The sequence below is a fragment of the Heterocephalus glaber genome, unplaced genomic scaffold (assembly GCF_053883595.1).
Source record: "Heterocephalus glaber isolate CG9 unplaced genomic scaffold, H.glaber_assembly_v1.0 deba00001457, whole genome shotgun sequence".
NCBI lineage: Eukaryota > Metazoa > Chordata > Mammalia > Rodentia > Bathyergidae > Heterocephalus > Heterocephalus glaber.
Window position 1 is genome coordinate 8,642,983 of NW_028258305.1, and position 23,639 is coordinate 8,666,621.

The 23,639-nt window shown below is 42.0% G+C and overlaps 1 long non-coding RNA gene across 2 annotated transcripts in view; it reads left to right on the plus strand.

Annotated features, from left to right (window-relative positions):
* The window catches only part of LOC101700994 (uncharacterized), a 57,211-nt gene that overhangs the window by 27,999 nt on the left and 5,573 nt on the right, over nt 1-23,639 (plus strand). Inside the window, exons 4-7 of one of the 2 annotated variants that reach the window (XR_015452978.1) lie at nt 2,834-2,945; nt 4,908-4,998; nt 5,958-5,997; nt 10,657-10,756. This is a non-coding gene — a long non-coding RNA (uncharacterized LOC101700994). Of the gene's footprint in view, nt 1-2,833; nt 2,946-4,907; nt 4,999-5,957; nt 5,998-10,656; nt 10,872-23,639 lie in introns of both variants that reach the window. The other variant, XR_015452977.1, reaches the window with a different exon arrangement.

Consider the following 23,639-nt stretch of genomic DNA (forward strand, 5'->3'; position numbering starts at 1 on the left):
GTTGAACCTCCAAATCTAAGTCTCTGATCAAACCATGGCTGGGCTTGAGCAATAAATTTAGAAGACTTTGATCAGTGTGATGGGGTATGAGTGTGATTCTAGGTCTCCAAAGGTTAAGTCATAAGGAATCTGGAGGTTAATTTCACCACGATTTTCTTCTTGGCCCTGAAACTGGATTCAGTTCAGCATAATATAAAGAGGAAGAAAATCTGAGCCAGTTGACTTAACACACCTAAGGAACATGCACAGCGGTTCTCAGTCAACGAGCATGAACATCTCTTGGGACTTGTTAGAAATGCAAATCGATGGACCTCATCATTCCAAGCCAACTGAGGCAGGCATGGGAGCCCAGGAAACTATATTTTAATGGGCTTCTTTGGTGATTCTTATGTATGTTAGAGTTTGAGAACTGTAGCTCTAACCCACATGGAGCTTAGCTTCCTTTGGCCTGAGAAACATGGTAAGAGCAGCAAAAATAATCCCAACCACAAACATCTAAAGAGTTTGTTCATAGAAGCTAAGCATGTTTTAAGTGACTGAAAAACTCATTCCCCTCTTGGGCACACCTGCTTAGATCTATAGGTTGCCAATCTGCGTAGTTTGTGTATACAGAGCTTGCAAAGGGTTGGATTTGCTGAGGCCTGTGACATCAGGCTCATCAAAGCGTTCCATCTGAAAAAAGCCAAACAACTAGAAGTCCTGTGTTTATTAAAGTACAGAAGCCTCCTGTCCCATCTCTACCTGTAGTATCTTTCTCTCTCTTAAGTCTCCCAAATCCCATCTTTAAGGCTTTCCTGATTTGTGGGCCATATGTAGAATTTAAAGGCGGTGATAGAGGTACAAACTGCTGAGTTAAGAGCCAGCTGAGAAGTAGAACTAGGCCATAGCCAGGGATCAGTATATCAACTTTATTGCTGATAAAGTTGAATTGGAAAATTCAGCTGGGAGTCTGCAGCCCCACCTTGTGCTTCCTGATTCCTTCCCCTTGAATTAAATCTTCCCACCCAGCTGAATTGAAGCTGCCCACCCAGTGGGGCCTGTGTCTGCTCTAGTAGCCAGACCCAGTCCTAGGTGGGCCAGTTTGGCTTCCTGGAGTTTGTGCAGGCTCCCCCAACTTCCACAATTTGCTCATTTACTTGGTCTTTGGAGAACAGTGGTAAGTGGTGGAGAGATGGCCAGGGAAGTAGCTCCAGGACTGTTCCCTCCTGAGGTGGATGTGAGGATGGAGGAATATATTTTCCCTGGCTGTGGAAAGAGTATTTGAGATCACAGAGAAACTCCAGAATGGCAAGAGTGGGAGGGCAGGACTAAGGCTTGAGTGAAGCTCATATTTAAACACTGTTTCAAAGAGAAAGCCCCAGCCAAAGAAACTGAAAGAAGAGGTCAGAGAGTTGGAGGAGGAATACCAGGAGCTATGGTGTCACTAAGGCCAGGGGAAGAGCATTTGAAGGAGAGAATGATCAGGAGGGTCAGAGTTTTCTGAGTGGGCCAGTAATATGCGGAACAAAAACTGTTCCTTGGATTTAGCCATCTGGAACCACTGATGATCTCACTGAAGGGTGGGAAAGAGAACTGAGCTTTGGGGTAGTTACTGGAGGGCAATGTGGTATCCAGGGGGAAAGTTTCCAGAGAACAGTGGAGGCTAATGCTTGTTTGGAAACTGATGAGGAAGGAAAGCACATGTGCTAGTGGCAGGTGTGTGAGGGAGTGGGAAGTAGACTGAGACCCATGGTGCAGACCAGTGTCTTGGGAACAGGGCTGTATTGATCTGTTTGGAGCACATTTCCCTGATTTGCATGATGTGGTGTGAGCTCATTGCAGCCCTGGATCAGAAAGATTCTAGGACAAAAAAGAGGGAGTAAAGGGATAGTAGGTTACTGCAAAGCTGAGGGTCTTGGCTCCAAATTTAGAGAAAGCTCCGAAGCCCTCCTAGGGAAAGGGTAGCAATATGCTTCTTCATTTTAAGAGTTTCCCTGTGTTTTTGGAAGAACCTAATTATTTTAGCTCCAATTGAGAAGCATTTAAATCCTAATCTGTTAAAATGACCAGAAGACAATGGCCCTAACCCTCCCTAAAACAATGACACCCCTTAGTCACCTAAGGAGTCTCCCTTTACACAAATGGTGAAAGACTTTGAAGGTAACAGCAGCTTTCGTTTTCAGGGTGGGAGTAGGTCACTCTGCCCTCATGTTCTCAGGGCCCATCTTCTCTAAGAGCTGGTTTTCAGATAGTTTTTATAACCATAGAGTTAATCCTTATTTATAGTATCTTGTTTTTAACTGAGTAACTTCCAACCATGATATCATAGAAATATCACCACCAGGGATTTCTCAAGGATAAGCTTCCTCCTGTTTATACCAACCTCTTACCAGTTCCTAAATTCTGCATCACATACCTACATTTTGGGAAACCATAAGTGGACTTAGAAAAATGTATTGGGCAATTTTGTTAAGGATCTCACAGTTTTTGTTTTTCTTCTTAATGTATTTGTTTTCCTTTAATATTAAATCCCATAATTAAAAATTTATATTACTACATGGGTACATTTAGTTTAAATTAGAATTTAAATAAACTATTGAAGGAAAAAAAATCAAGAGTGATGCCAAAAGTTTGTTTTAAATTGGCCTCAGGATAATTTAGGTGTATAAACTACTATTATTTTTAAACACAATCCTATCAAACAGCTAGAGTATAAATGGCTACACTTTGGATACTATAAATAAGTCAATTAAACAACAATATTAAGTTAATGAAAATCTCCTCATCTTCTCGGTATTTAAAGAGAACTGAAATGACAAATATAAGGATTTTTGTTTTGTTTTGTTTTTTACAGACAAGGTCTCACTTTGTAGTTCAGGGTGGCCTTGAACTCACTATGTAGCCCAGGCTGGCCTCGAACTCATGGTAATCCTCTTGCCTCAGCCTCCTGAGTACTGGGATTACAGGTATGTGCCACCACGTCTGGCAACAAATATAATGATTTACTATCAGAAAATGATTTGAAGAAATAACCGCAATATTAAAGAGAAAGTACGACAATCAAAATTACTATCCCTGTAGTAGCCAGAGACTTTGAACATTGCTGTCAGAGAAAAAGGTATTACAGACATATTACTCCATCTACCACATAACATTTATGTCAAACTCTCTTTTTAGCAGATAAAATACGACACTGGAATGTAATAGGCTTGAAAACAACATAACAACAAAATGACAGGGATTTATGTATAGATAAAACAACTTTTTTTTTGGTACTGGGGATCGAACTTAGGTCCTTGCACTTTCGAGTTAGGTGGTGGAACCACTGAACTAAATCCTCAGCCCCACAAAAACAGCTTTTAATGAAATTTGGGCACTTTTTCTGCGGGGGGTTCAAGGTGGGTAGATCTTTGCAAAAGTCCAGTCTAGAGTTAACTGGGTCTCGTAGAAGTTTTAACATGGTTCCAGTCTTCCTTTGAGGCCTAGGAAGGAGCTGGCTAGATCCTGTCCTGGATATGGTGAACATGTGACATAGAGACATAACAGGTCTAAGCACAGGAACGGTACATTGGTTCCGATAGGACTGTTGTATGCAGACATGAAGAGAGAGGATCCAGGATGGCCCCCTAGTATAGATGTAACAACCTATTAACAATTGTTGCTTATAAGGATGAGGAATAAAGGAGGGGGGATGGAAATGAAAGGAAATAAAAACATAAATAAATTAAGTGTGACCTTCTACTACCCAAAGATTTAATAATGATGGTTATGTGCCACAAACTGAGGAAATAGAAGGTGATGGTTCAATTAAAAATATATGCATCATACATGCATAAATAAGATATATACAAGGAGAACAAAATCAGTTATCAAGTAGGTTTATTTTCACTTTCCATTCATGAACTTTTCCATCCCTGCTTTCCTACCTTTCCTTCCCCCATTTAGGCAGTCTCCCTGATTGCACAGGGGGACAATTGTGACTCCTCATTGTGAGTTCCTCCCCAGGCAGTACCTACACAGTCCACATATTCCTTTCCCTCTCAGTGAGTGTCTGCCCTTGGTTTCATCCCTAGAACTGGCACATACTAGCCTTAGGCCTGAACAAGAGACCCTTGTCCAGAGCTCTGCTCTTGCGATGTCCCTCTCCATGGGGTAAGGGAGTTCTTAGGGCCAAGGGGACATACCACCTCTCCCCACCAGGAGCCCATACTATCCTTTAAGGCCACATTCTCAGAATCTGAGATCCCAGTAACCCAGTCCCCCTACAGATGTGTTTAGCACATCAGTCCTTTTGAGGGCAGGCTGTGCTCCTTGGGATGTACACCCAAAGCCCAGGTGGCCAAGGGGTAGCTGTACAGAGTTTGGAGGTGCAGACTAGGTGTCCACAGGAGGCTCCTGTGGTATGGCAGGGAGCCAGGGTGGGAGGACAAGGGAGACCAGCTGTGGGCCAGGGGCTGGCCCTCCATGCCACCACTTCTAGCAGAGAAGCTAAGAAAACTGAGAATTCTAAATTTGAATCCAGCTTTCCAGGTGATAGTCTTGGTAGGAGACTGACTACAACACATTTTATCTATTCGTTGACTTGGTTATAACTTCCAGTATTTTAACACCCATTTTGTAGGCCACCATTTGAACTCTTGCCTTGCCAAGTTTCAATCCAAGGGAGTATCTTGGATTGGACTTTTACATTCCATGAGGATATGTGGCTTTTTTTTAATGTTCTTATATTTGTATTTTTTTTCCATTTAGTTTATTGGCACATTTTAGGTATACAATACAATTACATTCATCATTGGGATCTTGTGCCTTTACATGATGTATCTTGGTTCTTATTTTTTCCCCCTTCCCCTGCCCTCCTTTTACCCCCTCCATCCTTCCCTATTGACAAAGACTTTGTTTCCATTTTGTTCCTTTATATGTTTTGAAAGGTGATCCTTGTGGGACTCAGCACCTTAACCCAACCCAAGAAGATATCCAAGAAGAGCTATCTTGATCGGAGCATAGAAAATACTGTGGCAGGTGAGTGGTACTGAAGAGTCTTTTTTGTTTTTTTTTTACTAAAAGTCTTTGATAGCTCTGGAATCACACCAGGTGAGTGACTGTCTCATCTGCCTTTGCCAGCTGGTCCTGGCCAGAGAAATCAGTCATTCTGTTATCACTGCTGTGTGTAGATGAGCAAAGCAAACTGCCTTATTCTGTGGCACTCTGCACTCCCTCAATACTTTCCTACCTTTAATGGGAAATATGGTATTTACACTGGCTGGAAATAGTGCATTGTTTCTTAACACACACAACTGGATGATGAAAATGTTTGCTGGGGAAGCTGTGACACAATCTAAAAGAAGCTCCATTCATGGGCCAGGGATTTAGCTCAGTGGTTTCACTGCCTGCTGCGCAAGTGCAAGGACCCAAGTTCGATCCCCGGTACCAAAAAATAAATAAATAAATAAAAGAAGCTCCATTCATGATACAACCAGGCAGAAGGACTTTTTCCATAGGAGGAGTGGTGAACCCAGGTGGACCAGAGAACAGAGACACAGGCAGAAACCTGGTTCAGGACCTAGTTAGGGCAGGAAAGACCCAGGGCAAGTCCAGTTCCTGTGGATCATGCATTCCACTGAGCCAGTGACCTTTATTCATCTTCCTCTTCTTCCCTTTTCCTCACCCCTTCTCGAAGGCTCCCACTCACCATTCTCCTCTGTGTTCTTATGAAGGTGTATTAAGGATTAGGAAGGGATTATTGAGCCAGGCATGGTTAGTCTCTATTAAATATAACTTTCAGAAATGAAGGGGAAAACCAAAATTATTTCCCTTTTCAAGTAAGTTGTGTTTTTCTCAGGCCAAATAACTCTTGGGGATTTCCCCCAGGATCTCTCTTCTGGATGTTTGTTTTTAGTTTATAAGTAGGGACTAATTCATTCATTAAACCAACAATTCCTGAGCTTGAATTATATTGCTTTCTTTTTTTTTTTTTCTAGTACCAGGGATCAAAATCCGAACCTTGCGCTTTCAAGACAGGTATGGTGCTGCTGAGCTAAATCCCTGGCCCCTGAGCTAGAATTACATAAGCAAGCACCACTTTGGGTGCTGGGAAAGATGGAGGGAGCTGAAATGACCTGAAATGACAAAAACCTTGTTGTCATGCCCTGTGTATTCTACTTGGGGAAACAAGCAGTACCCAAGAAGGTGATATTTAAGGCAAGACATGAACCAGGAGGAGAAGAGACTTGGATATCAGGGGGAGAATCATTCTTTGCATAGAAAACAGCAAATGCAAAGGCCAGAAACAATAGTATACTTGGCAAAATTTAAGGATTAATATGCAGGCCAGTGTGACTCAATCAAGAACAGGATGAGCTGGGCATGGTGGCTCACACTTGCAAATCCAGCACTCTGAGACTGAGGCAGGAGAATGGAAAGTTTGAATCCAGCCAGATGATTTAGTGAGACCCTGGGGGTGTAGCTCAGTGTCAAGGCCCTGGGTTCAAATTTCAGTATCAAAAAAAAAAAAAAAAAGAGAGAGATGAGGTCAGCTAGCATAGGTGGGTGGTTGGGGGTTAGGGGATCATGGAGGTTTTTCGTTAGGACTTTGATTCATTCTGAATAAGAAGAGAATCCATAGAGTGATTAAAGCAGAATGACAGGATCTGATGTGCTTTTAAACAGGATTTATTTCACTGCTTTGTTAAGAATAAACTGTGAGGGGTCAGGGATTTAGTTTAGTGGCACTGTGCCTGCCTTGCAAGCACAAGGTCCTGAGTTCGATCCCTGGTACCAAAAAAACAAGAATAAACTGCAAATGACACAGGTGAGACCAGTTAGGAGACTGTGGCAGTAATTTAGAAAAGAAAGTATCTTACACCAGGGTAATAGAGACGTCGAGGAGTGGTGATGCTCTGGATATATTTTGAAAGTAGAAAGGTGGGTGGGGTGGTGCATACCTGTAAGCCCAGAAATCTGGGCATCTGAGGCAGGATGAGCAAGTTCAAGGCCAACCTAGCAACTTAGTGAGACCCTGTCTCAAAATAAAAAATAAAAACAGCTGGAGATGTAGCTCACTGGTAGAGTACCCCTGGGTTCAATCCCTAGTACCACAAGAAGAAGGAGAAGAGGAGGAGGAGAAGAAGGAAGAGGAAGAGAAAGAGGAAAAAGAAAGAAAAACAAAGAAGTCAAACAGATTTTTGACTTCAGCAATGAGAAAAAGGGAATTGCCTGCCAGTAGTAGTGGTGGACACTTATAATCCCACCTCTCAGGAGGCTGAGGCAGGAGGATGGCTAGGAGTTCAAGGCCAACATGGGCTACCTGGTGAGTTCAAGGCCAGCCTGAACTACATAGCAAGACCTTGTCCAAAAAAAAGAGGAAATTGCCATGAACTGAAAGGGAAGACTTAAAGGGTCCAAATTGGTCGGACAATCGGGAATTCAGTTATGGAGAGTTATATTCTGGATCCCTGTTAGACATCCTAGTGGAAAGGCTGAGTAAGTGGCCAAATGTATGAATTTGGAGCTCAGAGGAGAGGTTGGAGTGAAGGTAAACTTTTGGGAGTCTTCAATGGTAGATGGCATTTGAAGGCAAGAGAGCATAAGGTTTTTGAAAAAATGATGGTAAATGGAAAAGAGAAGTCCCTGGCATGAGTCCTAGAACCATCTAGTGTTACAATTGAGAAGAGAAAAACTGGGGGAGAAAGACCAAAGGGCTAGCCAGTGAGCTAGGAGGAGAATAAGGAGAGCTTGGTATCTGTCCTGGAAGATAAGCCAAGAAGACATAGTGAGAAGGGAGTGCCTTGTCCAGGGCCACTGATGGAGCCAGTATGAGGAGGACTGAGCCTTCAGCAAAGTCAGTCACTGGTGACCTTGAAAAAGTTGTGCCAGTGGAGCGATGAAGGTGAAAGTCTTAATGGGAAGGTTCAAGGATAAACGAAGAAGCCAGTAACTATAGAAAGTCTTTGAAGGCCATTGTCTTTAAGTGGGAGAGAGAAATGGGTTTCAGCTAGAAAAGGAAATAGGACTGAAAGAGTTTCTTTTTTTTTTAAATAAGAGAAACAAATGCCTGTGCATATTGATAGGGAAGATCTAGTAGAGAAGGAAAAATGGAAAATGCAGGCCTAGTGGGCTCCTTCTAATAGTGTTAAGAATATCTAAATTGTGTTGTTGCTTACTGTTTTTTGTTTTTTTGTTACCGGAGATTGAACTCGGGTCCTTGTGCTTGCTAGGCAGGCAACAGAACCACTGAGCTAAATCCCCGGCTTGATTGCTTACTATGGATTAGGTTTTTTCCAGATACTATGCATTCCTTAGAATATGAAATATATATTATCATTCCTGTTTTACTGGTGAGAAATTGAGACTTGGAGAGATTGAGCTCTTTGTCCAAGGTCATCTAGCAAGCATAAAGAAGAGGTGAGAGTCAGAACCCAGCCAGTCTGAGAGAAGTTGGGCCATACTCCTGGAAGCACTGACCATTCTTCTGGCTATGGAATATCCAGGGGCTCTGAAGGGGTACTTTTTTTTGAGACAGGGTCTCACTGTGTAGCTCAGGCTGGCCTCAAACTCCTGACAATCTTCCTGTCTCAGCCTCCCAAGTGCTGGGATTACAGGCTTGTGGCACCACACTCAGCAAAGGGGCACATTTGTTGTCTTATGTCCTTGGCTAAAAAAAGGAGTCTGTGTGCTTCTCACAGCCATGACTAGAAGTGATAATCTGAGTCATTCTGCTTTCTCTTATTTCTAAAATCCTGGGACATGAACTCTCACACAATAGAGAAGATTAAAATCAACATTTAATTTTCCTCAAATCTCTATACATTGGACATCTATTGAAAAAGGTTATATTGTATGTCAGAATAAGCAAAGGGCTGGGAATCAAGAATCTTGGATGTTAGTTGTGACTGCTGCTACATGACCATGTTACTTCTGGGAAGTCAGTTAACTTTGAGTGTTAGTGTCCTCAATTAGCAAACTGGGAATAAAAATATCTGTTCCCTTTGCTCCCTAGGCAGTTGTAAAAATATCCTACTATGTCCTCCATATCCACAGCACTCCAGTCACATGTGAGACCAGACAGTTCCAAAGCATGACATGTATGGTATGATCAAAAAATACAGTGGATGGAGCCAGGGATTTAGCTCAGTAGTGCCGCCACCTGCCTCACAAGGGCAAGGTCCTGAGTTTGATCCCTGGTACAAAAAAAAAAATTTGGATGCTCAAATGCCAAGATTCCTCCTCAGAACACTTCCCCTCACTTTGAACAGTTATACCAACCTTTTTGCCACTTTCTGAAGTAGTTCTGGAAGTCCTCTTATGTGAGTATCTCTAGTTGTGTTGTCCTAGCTGCCTTGATAACCTAAATTAATTCAAAACATTTACCTTTCAAGGTCATTTTGACTTTGGGAAAGAGCCAGAAGTCACACAGTGCCACATCCAGGGAATAAGGTATAATGTGTGCATAAACATTTTTCTAGGTGCAAAAATGTTCTTCACACAACTGTCATAATTTCTGAAAGAAATTCTGAATACATATATATCTATTGTGTAGAAAAATGTTATTCATTGTGGCTATCATTGGATTATGAAGTTTTGATGTTTTAAATTTTGATTGACTGCATTTTCTCTCCAATAAACAAAAGTTGAGAAGTAGAAAATATGAAACACAGGCATCCTTCTCTACATACAGTTAAGGTCTTAATAGTAAAGTAATTAATGTCGGTGACCAGAGGTGTCGGCATCACCAGGAACTTGTTAAAAATGCAGATTTTTGCTAGGCCTAGAGGCCCATGCTTGTAATGCCAGTACTCTGGGAGGATGAGGCAGGAGGATCTCAAATTTGAGCCCAGACTTAGAGACTTGGTGATACCCTGTCTCAAAAAGGGTAGGAGGTATAGCTCAGTATTATGGGTCCTGGGTTCAATCCCTAGTACTATAACAACAACAACAACAACAAAAACTCAGCTGGGCATGGTGGCATACATCCCTAATCCTAGAATTTGGGAGGCTGAAGCAGGAGGATTGCTGCAAGTTCAAGGTCATCCTAGATTCAAGGCTAGCCAGAATTATATTAGTCTCTCATCCCTCCAGTAGCCCACCGCATCCCCCAAAAAAGCAGATTCTTGGCCACCCTAGGCTGCTGAGTTAGACACTCTAGAATGGGCCCAGAAATCAGCTTTACTATGCCTTCCACATGATTCTGATGCATAGTATCATTTGAAAACCAGTGCTCCAAAGAATAGCCAAAAACCAGTTTGTCAAATCTTTAAGAGATTCAGCCTAGGAGTAGGTGTTTTGTCCTCCAGTTACCTTGCCCCAAATCAAATCTGTACTAGTAGTTCTCAACCCTGGCTAGGGAGCTTTTTAAAATGTGCCTAAGCCAGGTGCGATAATACATGCCTGTAATCCCAGCACTAGGGAGGCTGAGGCAGGAGGATCACTATAAATTCAAGGCCAGCCTGGACTACATAGTTGAGACCCTGTCTCAAAAAACCAAAAAATAAAAAATAAAAAAGCTTATATTTAGATGTCTCCTCAGACCATATTCTATATTCATCACACCCTCTGCGATGGGTCCCAGGCATCCAGGTGCTTCTGATCACACCAGAGCCATTCTATAAACTCTGTTCTATATTCAGGTACTTTTGTGGTTGAGACAGATGATTGTTAGCATCTGCCTTCACGTTCTTTCAGTTGTTTCCTGCAGGCTCTGTGAAGCAGAACTTCAGCCTCTACTGACTGCTTGTCCAGATCAAAAGGTGTTTCCTGCAAGATGATTTGGCCTTGCCTGCAGGTACATCTGTGGACCACAGCACACCGAAGATGCAACACCCCTCCCCATATGTGCACAGGCCTGGCTTCTTGGCTACACATCACACATCAACTCTGCTGCTCAGGCCAGATGCTAAGTAAGATAATATGTACTAAACCCCCAGTTCAGTGCACAGAGAAAATGTCAAAAGATGTGAGTTACCCTTAACTTCCTTATCTAAAGTATATAGATCTCTTTTTATTTAAGTTACAAAATGCCTGCTTGGAAGACTCATCTTGAATTCTGTGTCCCCCAACTTTCAAGCAAAGCTGAAAAAGTAGAAGAGGAACCACTTACCTACATTCATGAAGGATGTTCTAACTCAGTGGTTTCTAAAATGTGGTTGAGGGGGCAGGGTGGGGTGGTCAGCACAAGCAGTGTCACCTGGGATTTTGTTCGACATGTAAACTCATGGGCTCCACCCCAGTATGACTACATGAAGATCTGTGGAGCTGCGGCCAAGCCATCCACATCTTTGTGGCCTCCTTGTGATTCTGGTACATGCTTAGGTTTGAGACCACTGCTCTAAATCTTAGTCTTCCAAGTGTGGGAGAAATGCAGAAGCTCAGGCCTCACCTCGACCAACTGAATTAGAATCCCCAGGTCTCTATGATGCACAGTAGAGTTTGAAAAGTAGCATTCTAAACTCTGACACCGTAGGTAGAATTAAAGTACCTGAAAGTGCTTTCTTGGATCCCAGATTCTCACCTCCCTACAGAAATACCACCACGAATGCCTGCCTCGAAAGCACAAGGTTCTGAGTTCAATCCCTGGTACCAAAAAAAAAAAAAAAAAGAACAGTTTTGCCAGGAATTTAGCTCAGTGGTTTTGCTGCCTGCTGCACAAGTGCAAGGACCCAAGTTTGATCCCCAGTATCAAAAAAAAAAAAAAAGAAAAGAAATACCACTACGAGACAATACTTTTCAGCATGAGAAACAGACACATGAAAAACCTTTTTTGCATGTATGGAAAATAATTTTATATTATTCACTAGTCCCTTGGATAAAGATTTGCCCTGTCAATTTTCTTACAGTTTAGAGTAAGCACATGTGCCTGGCTTTTGTTTGTTTGCTTGTTTTTGTTTTTGTTTTTAAGAAGGAGAAATTATGAAATTCATTATACCTACGTTGCCTGGACACCTACATTTTAGCTTGATTCTAAAAATATTCTTAGCCAAGGACAGGTTCTCTCCCTTTTCTCTTTAAAGTGACCTATATTTTTAAATTCCATTTTAACAGTCCATTGTTTTTTAACAATCCATTGTGGCCATTTTCTTGTTGTTGTTGTTTTTGCAGTACTGGGGATTGAACCTGGGGTCTTCACATTGACTATATTCCCAGGCAATCATACCCTGTTTGTTTTTTGGTACTGGAGATTGAACTCAGGACCTTATGCTTAAGAGGCAGTTGCAGTGTCACTGAGCTAAATCCTTGGCCCAGTCATACCCTTTTAAAGCTTTGAGACAGTCTAAATTACTAAATATTCTAGACTGGGCTTGAATTTGTGATCCTCCTGCATCACCCTCTGAGTTTTGGGATTACAGGCATGAGCACCACTCCTGGCTTGCATTTTTTATTATAAGTAGTCTCAAATATTGTGTGAAAATGTGAGGGGTTGCAGGAGAGTAGAAATATCTTTTCCTCACCTATTGCTTGGTTTCGTCTATGATGAAAGTCAGATTAACATGAACAAAGCATACAAATTTATTTAATATAAATTTACCTGATCCAAGAGACTTCATGAACACCCAGTGGAACCATACTCACTTGCACATTTTATGCCAGGTCTGATGAAGACAGCTGTGGAGAAATGTAATTGGATAATGGAAGTCTGATCTAGTGGTAATAAACTGGGGAGAGGGGCTTAGCAACATGTTTGTTCAGATTCTTCCCTGTGTCTTCAGAAACAAGGATGTTCCCTTCCTCTGGGAATAGAAAGGAAACCTCTGCAGTGAGGGACTTGTGACCTACTTCTGGGAAGGGGAGGGGAAGGTGAGAGTGGCCGGCCTGCTTCTGGCAGGTTCTCAGATTCCTTCAGCTTTAAATAAATATTTAAGATGCCAAGGTACCATATATTGGGGGGCCATGTTATAAACCCCTCAGGGCTAATAAGAAGTAAGCACATGTGCTGTCTCAGAATATCTCTGCCTGTTTAAAGCATAGGGACCAGCTACTCATGAATCTGAAGCAAGAGGATCACAGGGTTGGGACAAACTTGGGCAATTTAATGAGACCCTATCTCAAAATAAACAATAGAAGGGAATGGTGCTCAGTGGTAGAGTGCTTTCCTAGCATTCTCAAGGCCCTGGGTTCAATCCTCAGTATAAAAAATTTTAAAAGCATAGTGATCCCAAGGGCTCAGTTCAAATTCCCTCTGCTTTATGAAGCTTTCTTGGCTGCTCCCCACCAACAGCCATGGCTCACATGACTTGCGATGACTTGTCCTTCTATGTCATACTCTGCCCTGTACTTGTGAGTTTATGTGTAAAGTGTTTAGAATAGCAGAGGAACATAGTACATCCTCAAATTAATATTAAGTATATATCACTCTCACTAGACTGCCAGCTTCTGTAGGGTGAGGGCAGGAACTTAGCTACTGCTGACTTTCTAGCTGAGCCTTATTTTATGTGGTGCTGGCAACCTGCTCTTAACCTAATATCAGTGAGAGTCAGTATTAGAGTGCTTTGAAAAGGAAAACATGAGTTATTACCACTGATTGGAGCACTGGGTCTCAACTGATCCTATCCAAAAAGAGAAGCTGCTTGCCAACAAGGGTGACACATCCATTAGCCTCCAGAAGGCGTCAGAGAGAGAGAAAAAAAAGGGAAGTGAAGGATAAATGTCACCAAAGTTCTTAGTGAAACTGATTTCAGAAGAAACTCTGACCAAAACCAAAATGGAACCAACTGAAAATGTTAATGGTCATTTTTAGTAAGTCACAAGAATTTGAAGAAAAGCTATTTTAATAAGTAGAACAATTTCATTTTCCATGTAGCCTGGGAAATTAAGATGAGAAGGTTTCTTTTACATAGTCTCAGGTCAAATTTGCACTCCTTTTGGGGAAAGCAGTGTAGTTTCATCTTCAATAACTTGTGGGAAAAAGAAACAAAAGGCATAGTATCTTAAGTAGCTGTTTACAGGAGAAAACCACATTAGGTTTGATGTACTCTGTGGGATTATCTGACACTGTATGGAGAATGGGGAGTTCAGGCAAAAGAAGAAAATTGAACCAAGAATCAAGCTTACGTGAGGTAGAGAAGCCAGGGTGGGGGGAGGGGGACCACACACCAGTGAAGCCAGAGAGTCAGGCTTAGGCCCATACTTTGCCTCAGCTCCTTTCAAAGTTGCCAGAACAACCCTTGTGCTTTTGTGTTCAAAAGAGCTTCTCAAATTGCATAGGTTTCAGGTTGACAAAGCTAGAGCTTTGATGAAATGCCTTTTACTTATTTATTTATACATGTTTGCAATACATCATGTTTACATTCCTTGTGTGGAGTTAATGCATGTACATAACACATCTGAATTCCTTTTTCATCCCTTTTCCCTTTGCTCCCTCCCCTTCTCTCCATCTCTTGATCCCCTTCCCATTTGAGAAGGATTTATCTCCCTACTATCTAGCTTTTAGTTTGCTCTTTATTTATATTTTGGGTTTCTTGTATAAGAAAAATCATGCAATGTTTAGGCTTGTGTGTCTGATTTTGAAATTCCTCTTTGTAATCCATTGGCTCTGTCTTGCCTGATGAGGTGATACAACAGCTTCAGGGTTTGATAATGAGGAAGAAGGTCTCAGGAGAATCTGGAAGAAGAGATCATCAAAGCTAAGTTCAAAATAATGATGAAACATGCACATTAGGATGTTTTTCATAAAGAGTTATCATTGTCCTTCTATGATTCTCAACTAGGGGCAGTTTTACCTTCAGGGGACATTTGACGATGCCAAGAGATGCTTTTTATAGTCACAACTGGATAAGGGTTTTAGGGCAGCTACTGGCATCCAGTGGTTAGAAGCCAGGGATGCTTATAATCAGCCCACAATACACAAGACAGGCCCTTACAACAGACTTATGTGGCCCCAAATGTCAAAGTCTTGAGGTTGAAAAACCTTTTCCTGAGTGCTCTTTTTGCTACAGGTCAACTGACAACTCTTGTCAATGAAATGATCTGCAAACAGTATAAGGTGATTTCTTTTTTTTTGAGACAGGGTCTCACTATGTAGTTCAGGCTGGCCTTGAACTCACAGTGTGATCCTCCTGCCTCAGCCCCCAGAGTGCTGGGATTACAGGTGTGTGCCACCATACCTGGCTGTAAAAAGTGACTTCTTGGGGCCAAGGGATTTAGCTCAGTGGTGCCACGTCTGCCTCGCAAGCACAAAGTCCTGCATTCAATCCCCAGTACCAAAAAAAAGTGACTTCTTAAAAGCATTGTACAGTTAGGTCTCCTTCATAAACCACTGTTTGCTATATATTTGGCTCTTGCTTCCTTAGTCACACCATTCCCTGACCTCTTATACAACTGAAGGCTGATAGTGTAATGGCTCTAACTAAGACAATGGTCAACACCTGTCTGGCACTGATGGGTGAGAGACTGGGACTCTTAGAATCACAAGCATGGGAGTGATGCTAAATTGTACAGACCTCATCACTGGCCAGATTCCCCATAACTAAAGCAGCCATTGCCTTCAGCAACATGAATGCCTGTGCAGTGGTTATAGAAATGTGGATCCACTCCCAGGCTGTTAGGATCCCACCAGAGTCCCACTAAGATCCTACTTAGCTATTCACTGTCCTAAATTCCTGCCTTCTCACTTTAGCTGGTTCTTCACTACCTCGTGGCTTTCCTTCTAGGTACCTTCCAGTTGTCTCTGTCTTAAGTCTCATTGCGGCTTACTTCCCCCAAGCCTCTAAACCATTCCCTCCCTACTTCCCTTAGGTAGATGGCTTTGCCTCCTTCTTTCCTAAGGTGAATAACAACAAAAACTACCACTGATATCATTTATGCAGCAGCTGCAAGCACTCGGCTGGAGAGATAACTACAATTCATCTGTGAGGTATCAATCTGTTTTTCAGATGATGAGACCAGAGCTTAATTTCCTCCAAGTCACATTGCAGCTATTTGATCTCAGAATTACCTGGTAGATACTCCCTACATTTTTCTCTGCTCCCTGATAAATCTGTCTGTAGTCTGAGAGGAAGAAACATTCTTTCTACTCAAAAATTCTTTCCTCCATCTTGATCTTGTTTTCTTCCCGTCTCCCACTGCCTATCACCGAATTAACAAGCCCTCCTCTTCTCTCGTTCATCTCTGCTCCCTGCTGGCTCTTTCCTACAATGTACTTCCTCCTCAGGGATTCACCAACACTCCTACGTCATTCCTACCAACATGCCACTGCCAACTTGCCAGAAGGAAGAGTGTCTCTCAGTGCGGCCACTTTTTTAGTTGCTGCTTTCATTCAGTCTGGGCAGTTGTCTCTCTTCCCTAACTCAGTGTCCCTGGAGGGATTTGTTTGTGTGCCTTTAGGTACCTTCAGCTCCCTCTGGCTGGATACTGTGTCTGCCTCCCACTGTGCCTGGTCTGGTATCGTGCAGAGTACGGTGAAGGCTTCACATTCAGAACAAGGCAAAAACCAAACACTGCCCTGGGACCAGGGAGATGGCTGAACCAGGGCTCCCAGGGAAATTCCTTTGGGCTGGAGCTCTGTTTAGCAAAGTGACGACACACTCTTGACATATTCAGAGCAGTGATTACCAAATGGAAATACCCTGTTTCACCAGAGACTGAGATCCAAAGTCACTAGCTTTGTATCTAAATGTCATTTACCTCTTCACTATAACTGAGGCTCTGAGAAACAAGAACACATGACTATATGATAGGGGATTCAATTCCTGTTTTTCCTTCCTGTTTGTCCTCTGCTAGAATTAAAAATAAAAAAGAAAAGAAATATCTAAAAGAAACTTCTTGATATTGTTATCCTGACAATTATTATGACTATGTATTTGGAGATAAAGTGAAACAAGTCATTCTGGGGCAATTTGCATTAAATGCCATCAATTATTTTTCAGTACTAGGGGTTGAACCCTGGGGCTTCACATTGAGCCCCAGCCCCTTTTTAAAAAAACTTTAAAAATTTGTTTATTTTGGGAGTATCTCCTAAATCAGTAAATTATCCAGGCCGGGCTTGAACTTGCAATCCTCTCTCAATCTCCCAGAGTGTGGGGATTATAGGCATTAGCCACCATACTTGGCTAAATGCCATCAATTTTAAAAAGGCTAATCAGGCTGAGGCAGAAGGGTCACTGGAGGTTCAAGGCCAGCCTAGGATACATGGTGAGTTCAACTGTGTCGTGAGACCCTGTCTTATAAAAAAATTTAAAAAAACAAAAAGGCTAATCCCAGCACTCAGGAGGGTGAAGCAGGATTGCCATGAGTTGAAGGCCACCCTGGGCTATATAGTGAGTTCAAGAACAGCCTGAACTACATAGCAAGATCTTGTCTCTAAGTAAATAAGTAAATAAATAAAATAAAAAAGACAAGTAATATCTGAGGCCTAAATCTACATTTGAAGGCAAAGATCCCTTCACTGGGTAATTTTATTCTCATACTTTCTCCACTGAAATGGCTGTAGGAATTTCCATAAATTGGAATTGGTAAATTTATGTCTAGCTTTCATCCATCTATATATCCAGTGATTCATTCCTTAATTCCACCAATATGTATCAAAACTGTGTCCTCAGTTGTTGGACAAGATAGGCACAGTGTCTGTCCTCAGGAAGTGTGGTCTAACCTGGCACCCGGAAGCCAGATAAGAAAAATGTAGGGTGTGGTATAAACACTTTCTCAGACCTTTACCCCAGATCAGGGTGGCTCATAGGGGACAGTTTCCAGGAGAAGAGAAGGTTAACATCCAAGGTAAAGCCTAAGTGTGGTAGGTGAAGGAGGAAGGGTCATGTTGGAGAACAGCATTTTAGAAGGGTCAGGTCAAGGAGAGAGGGGGTAGAGAGGAGAGTTTTAAAGGATTTACAGATTCATTCACAGTGGATTAGAGAAGAGGTGAAGAAAGGAGAAGAGATTATCATCATAGAGAATACTTTAGGCACATAAAGTGGACGTGTTTTGTTTGTTATTTTTGCAGTACCTTGCCATGCTAGGCAAGCACTCTACCACTGAGCTACATCCTCAGCCCCCAGTGGGTGCCACTATTTACCCCCATTTTGCTGGTTTGAGAACTGAGACACCTAAAGGTTCAGTAACTTATGCAAGGTCACCCAGTTTGTATGTAGCAGTTTCTGTCTCAACCTACTCTCTGTGTCTTTGAGATATTTTCAAAACTCCCAGTGATTGTTTGAAGGCCTTGGGAGAAGAGATTAGATTGAGGCATTGATTTAATATTTAGTGGGAAGTCTGAATGGAAGTATCAACCACAGGAAGCCTTCCTCGCACCCCCACTTCACCCTCCATAAATCAGATTAAAGAAAAGGTACCACTCTTCCTGGAGGACTTTTCACTTAAAGGCAGGAGCAGGTAGCAACATGTTTTGGACACCCTAACTGACTGGATGGGAGGGAGGGAGACATTTGGGATAGGGGTCCAGCCTATGCCTTTCCCCAAGGACAATAAGTAACATTAGAAGGGCCCACCTAGTCATATACTCAGAGTTATCTTTTTTTACCTAGAATGTTATGAATCACTAAAAACTCAGTTTTCTATCAGGAATGACTTAGGCTCTCAAAAGTTACACAGTAGAAGGTTTTTCCCTCTTCTAATTACTAATGACCTAAGTGAAAATTACTCAAATTAACTCAAGGAGACAGAGGCTTATTCAGAAAAACTCAATTTTGTTTAATTCAGAGACTTGTTTAGAGAAAATAACAGCTTCATATTTCTTAAGAGGGAAAAAAGAGGTTTAATACTGTACAGTTTACAAGGGAAGACTGCAGAGTGATGAAGTGTGTGGACTGTTCACCCAAGCGTGGGATATGGCGTTAAAACTCCTCACGTCCAGATAAACTCTCATGAACAATTAATTACCCATCAGTTAGATTTAATCTTGAGCCAGTGAGAAATCTATCATTTGGTCACAATTCTCCCTAGAAGAGAAATACTTCAGCTTGAGAAAGACTGTATGTTACTCTTCCTGAGTCAATTACTCACTTTTCCTGTTTCATCCCAGTTGGACAGAACACAGTAAGACCTTAACTACTAACACTGGCTTGAGTTAAAAGTCTATCTCTGAGACTTCTTGTGGTGAAATGGATAAGATTGGAGAGTTGTTTCTCATATTTATATCCAACGCTAGTGGAGTTGATTTTTTAGGGATTATTTTAGACACATATACATACATAACTGGATACACTCAGTTCTCCATATCTGTGGATTCCATATCCATAGATTCAACCTGCTATAGATAAAAACATTCGGAAAAAATTTGTGACTGCACTGAACATGTAGAGACATTGTTTTTCTTGTCATTATTCCCTAAACAATACAGTATTTCAACTATTTACACAGGATTTATATTGTGTTATTACTAAAAGTAATTTAGAGATAATTTAGAACATGGTTATCCCTCTGAATCTGTGAGAGAACCTCTTGGATACCAAAATCCCAGTTATGTGTGTTTCACAGCCTTGTTTATGCCCATATGTAGGAAACTCAAAAGTTATGTGGAAATTGGATATTGTTTGTCAGTAAGCTTCCTTACTCAAAGCATTCCCCATGCTTCCACCAAAATATAGACAATAATTTTATCAGCCTCTTTCCTACTACTTAAAATTACTTCTTCCACTTGGCCAGATGAGATTGGTCTCAGGCAAGTGGGCAGAAACTTGGTGAACAACTGCAGCTTGTTGAGTTTTTGTAGAGAAAATTAGTTGATTCATCACTATGAAAACTCAGGAATGTCATATAATGACTAACACTTTTTCCCTGGTACACAGGCGGTCCTTGTCCTTTAGGGATATTTTGCAGTCAAAAACACAACAGTTAGGAATGAACCTTTATCCTTGTTTTCTTCCCTGTTGCAACTGGATTTACTCATCACAGCAGAAATAGATGCTGTAGTGCTTCTGGCTTGGGGATCATTGATAGTGATTGAGTGGAGGATGAGAAGTGGCGGGGGATTAGTTACAGGGCATGCACAAGGCTCTGGGTTCAAACTCCAGCACCACAGAACAAAATAAAGCATGATGGTGCTGGGGATGTAGCTCAGCTGCACAGTGCTTGCCCGGAAAGTGCAAGACCCTAGGTTTGCTCTCTGGCACCGCAACATACATACATACATCTGTACACATACATACATACATACGTAAAATGAAGGAGGAAGAGGAGAAAAGAAAAAAAGGGGAAGTGAGACTAAATAAACTCAACTTTAACAAGCTAATGGCTTCATGAGTGTTGGAACAATGAGCATGCCGTGATGGTTTTTATTCCACAAACATTAACTCACAAACAGAGCCTCTTATGAGGTACACAGCAGGAAGACACAAGGTGGTGTATACATTCCTGACAACTCTGCAAATGTGTCCTCTACATTACATGATCTATGTTCACAAATCAGTGAATTGCCAGACTCTGCCATAAGCTTTAATGACTGGCTAAGCATGCTGGTTCTCTAGAACAACCTGGTAGGAGAAAGCTCTCATTTTTATGACTATGATATTGTGCATTGGAATTCTGTTCTGTTGCATGATTCATTGTTGTTGTGGGCTGTCTTTCATGACTTTGCCCTCTATTTCAGTCTATTGAAAGATCATGATTCTTCAATAGCTAGAAGCCAATATTCCTAATGTCTCCTATAGATCAGTCAGGAGAAGACTTTTGGTCCCTGGCTAGGCAGGATCAGTGCCACTCCTCAGCTTGAAACAGTTACTGAAGACAGACCTAAGCCTTCTGCACCCCCTTAAGAATAAGGGACCAAAGTGTTTGTGTGTGTGTGTGTGGGGGTGAGGTAGGATAGAAGAAGTGAAAACTAGGTAGAAAGGAGACAAAGAAATCACTATTTTAAAAATTATACTTAAAAAAAAAAGGTACAGTTTCAGGATACAAGCCCAATTTTATTTTATTTTTTCTTTTCCTTCTCCCAAAACAGCAAAACTGGGCAACTCCCTTTCAGCTACAAATAGGTCTGCCCATTCCCTTTGTACTTGAAAATGGTCCTCTTTCACCCATGAATAGTAAGCTATCCTCTCTTTCTCACTGGGCAAGACTAAGACTATTGTTACAGAGTTGTAGGGTGCTAGAGTCTCCTTCTGGAGGTGATTTCTAGGTCCTTTCTGTCCCAAACAAAGAATTGAACAAAACAATCATAAATGGTGGCGAAGTTTCACATTTATTAAGGTAGGAAAAAGGCAGAAGGATAGGGGAAAAACAGGCTGTACAGAGCGAGTTTTGGCCGAGTAAAAAGGGAGGAAAAATTAAAAATACACCCCCACAGTGTAGGGTGGGGTGACTGAGGAGGCATCTTGGCGAGCTCTTAATGGTGACTCTCTTTTTCATATTTCCTACACTGGTGTCACATCTAGGTCATCCCATCAAAAATGTATTTGAGGGGCGGGGGATTTAGCTCGGTGCTGCTGCCACCTGCATCGCAAGCGCAAGGTCCCAAGTTTGATCTCCGGTACCAAAACAACAACAACAAAAACAAACAAACAAAAAAACGTGTTTGAGTTCATGTGAGAAGTCCACATGCAGGGCCCTGAGAACTGTTCTGTACATGTGTTCCAGGATCTGGTCACACCTGCTTTCCCAGCCAGTTTTTTGTTTGTTTGTTTTGTTTTTTGAGATAGGGTTTCATTGTATAGTTTAGACTAGCCTTGAACTCATTATGTAGCCCAGGCTGGTCTTGAACTCACTATGTAGCCCAGGCTGGCCTAGAACTCACAGCAATCCTCTTGCCTCAGCCTCCGGAGTGCTGGGATTATAGATGTGAGCCACTTCGCCCAGTTTTCCCAGCCACTTTTAGCCACACTCTCTTCCTGCCTCACTGTGGGTTATTAAATTCCACCGATTCTCACCACTCAAAATACATAAAAGATCCCCAGTTCCCAACTGTATCAGGCCTCATTGCTCTGAGCACCTGCACTCTGCTCTTGAATATATCCTGTCTCTGCCTCTAATTGTAAGACCGTGGGCCTTACCAAATGCTCCGAGGAGCTGACTACAGCGAAGATCACCCGGGAGGGAACACACTGGACAAGTTGTAAAACAGACCTTTATTAGTCTGGCCAGACGGCACTCTCCAAGCACCAAGCTTAGAGAGGCGCCCGGCTCAGAGCCTGAGATCCTATTATAGGAGATGCTAGAGGGAAGTTGGCAAGCAGAAATACAGAAGTGAAATGCAGAAGGAATTTTTACAGATTGTCCTTAAAATAACATTTTCAGATATGGAGTTGGGCAAGCATGACAGAACACTATGCACACAACAGACCTTCCTGGCACAACAACAAGCACATCCCTGGAACTCGACGTCTACCTGGTGATCTGTAACAGAAGCAGACAAGTTGGGGCCCTATTACAAAATGGAGTACAAAATGGAGTAACTGTTGTTCAGTCTCACACTAATAAATGTTTCTTATGTCTCTTAAAAAAAAGAAAGAAAGTTTACATTCAGGACTCACTCAAAAGTGGGCCCATCAAAGATGCTAAAAAGGACTGAAGTTTACCTACAGTCAGTGGACTGCTTCCTCTGTGCACAAGGCACAATGGATGGAGTAACTTCCCATATTCCTCAGCCCTGAACTTGCCTGTGTAGTCAGTTGTCCCTTGGCATCCATCAAGGATTAACTCCAGGAATCCCTTGGGTACCAATATCTGTGGATGATCAAGTACCTTATATAAAGTGGCATAATATTTACATATATCATTTACATTTTCCCATATATATTAAATCTCTTATCTCTTTGATTTAAAATACCTAAGACAGTTAAGCTCAGTGGTGCCACCGCCTGGCTCACAAGTGCAAGGTCTTGAGATCAATCCCTGATACCAAGAAAAACCAAACCAAACCAAACCCCAGAAAGACAATGTAAGTGGTACATACAGTTGTTACACTGTATCATCTAGAAAATGGGGACAAGAAAAATGTCAATACCTGTTTAGTTCAGACACAATTTTTTCCTTAAATATTTTCTTTTTTCAATTTTTGGTACCAGTGATCGTACTCAGGTCCTTGTGTTTGCAAGGCAGTTGGTGGAACCACTGAGCTAAATCCCCAGCCCTCCTTAAATATTTTCAATCTGCATCAGGTTGAATTTGTAGATGTGGAACCTGTGGATATGGGGGTTGATTGAATTAGTAAAATTGGAAAGGACAGATTTAAAATGATGTAGATAAAAGAGAGAATTTATTGGAAGGCCCATATAACAGAAGGTTCAACAACCCAATTCCAGGAAGAGAAGAACATGACAGATGATGTAACCAGGGAATCCCTCTCTCCCTCATTCCTCCTCCCCACCCTACAGTTCTCTCTGGGCTGGAAGAATTCTCTTCCTTCTTCCCTGAAGAGAGGGTCTCTCCCCGTGATAGTGGAGCCCTAGCTTGGCATGTCTCACATTCTAGCCCTCTCCATATCTGTCTTCTCGGAAGGCTAAGCCCTCTGCATGGCTATCAAGTATTAAAGCTCTTCATGGCTCCATTGTGGCCTTTTTTTTTTTTGTTGGTACTGGGGATTGAACTCAGGACCTTGTGCTTGTGAGGCAGGTGGCAGAACCACTGAGCTAAATCCCTGGCCCTCCATTGTAGCCTTTTTACTCCCTCCCTCAGAGATCCTATACCTACAGCTTCAATAATCACCTCCACTTCAAGGGTTTCCAAATTTATTCTCCAACACAGACTTTCCCCAAAGCTCTTGGCCTGTGTATCTATCCTTGAAT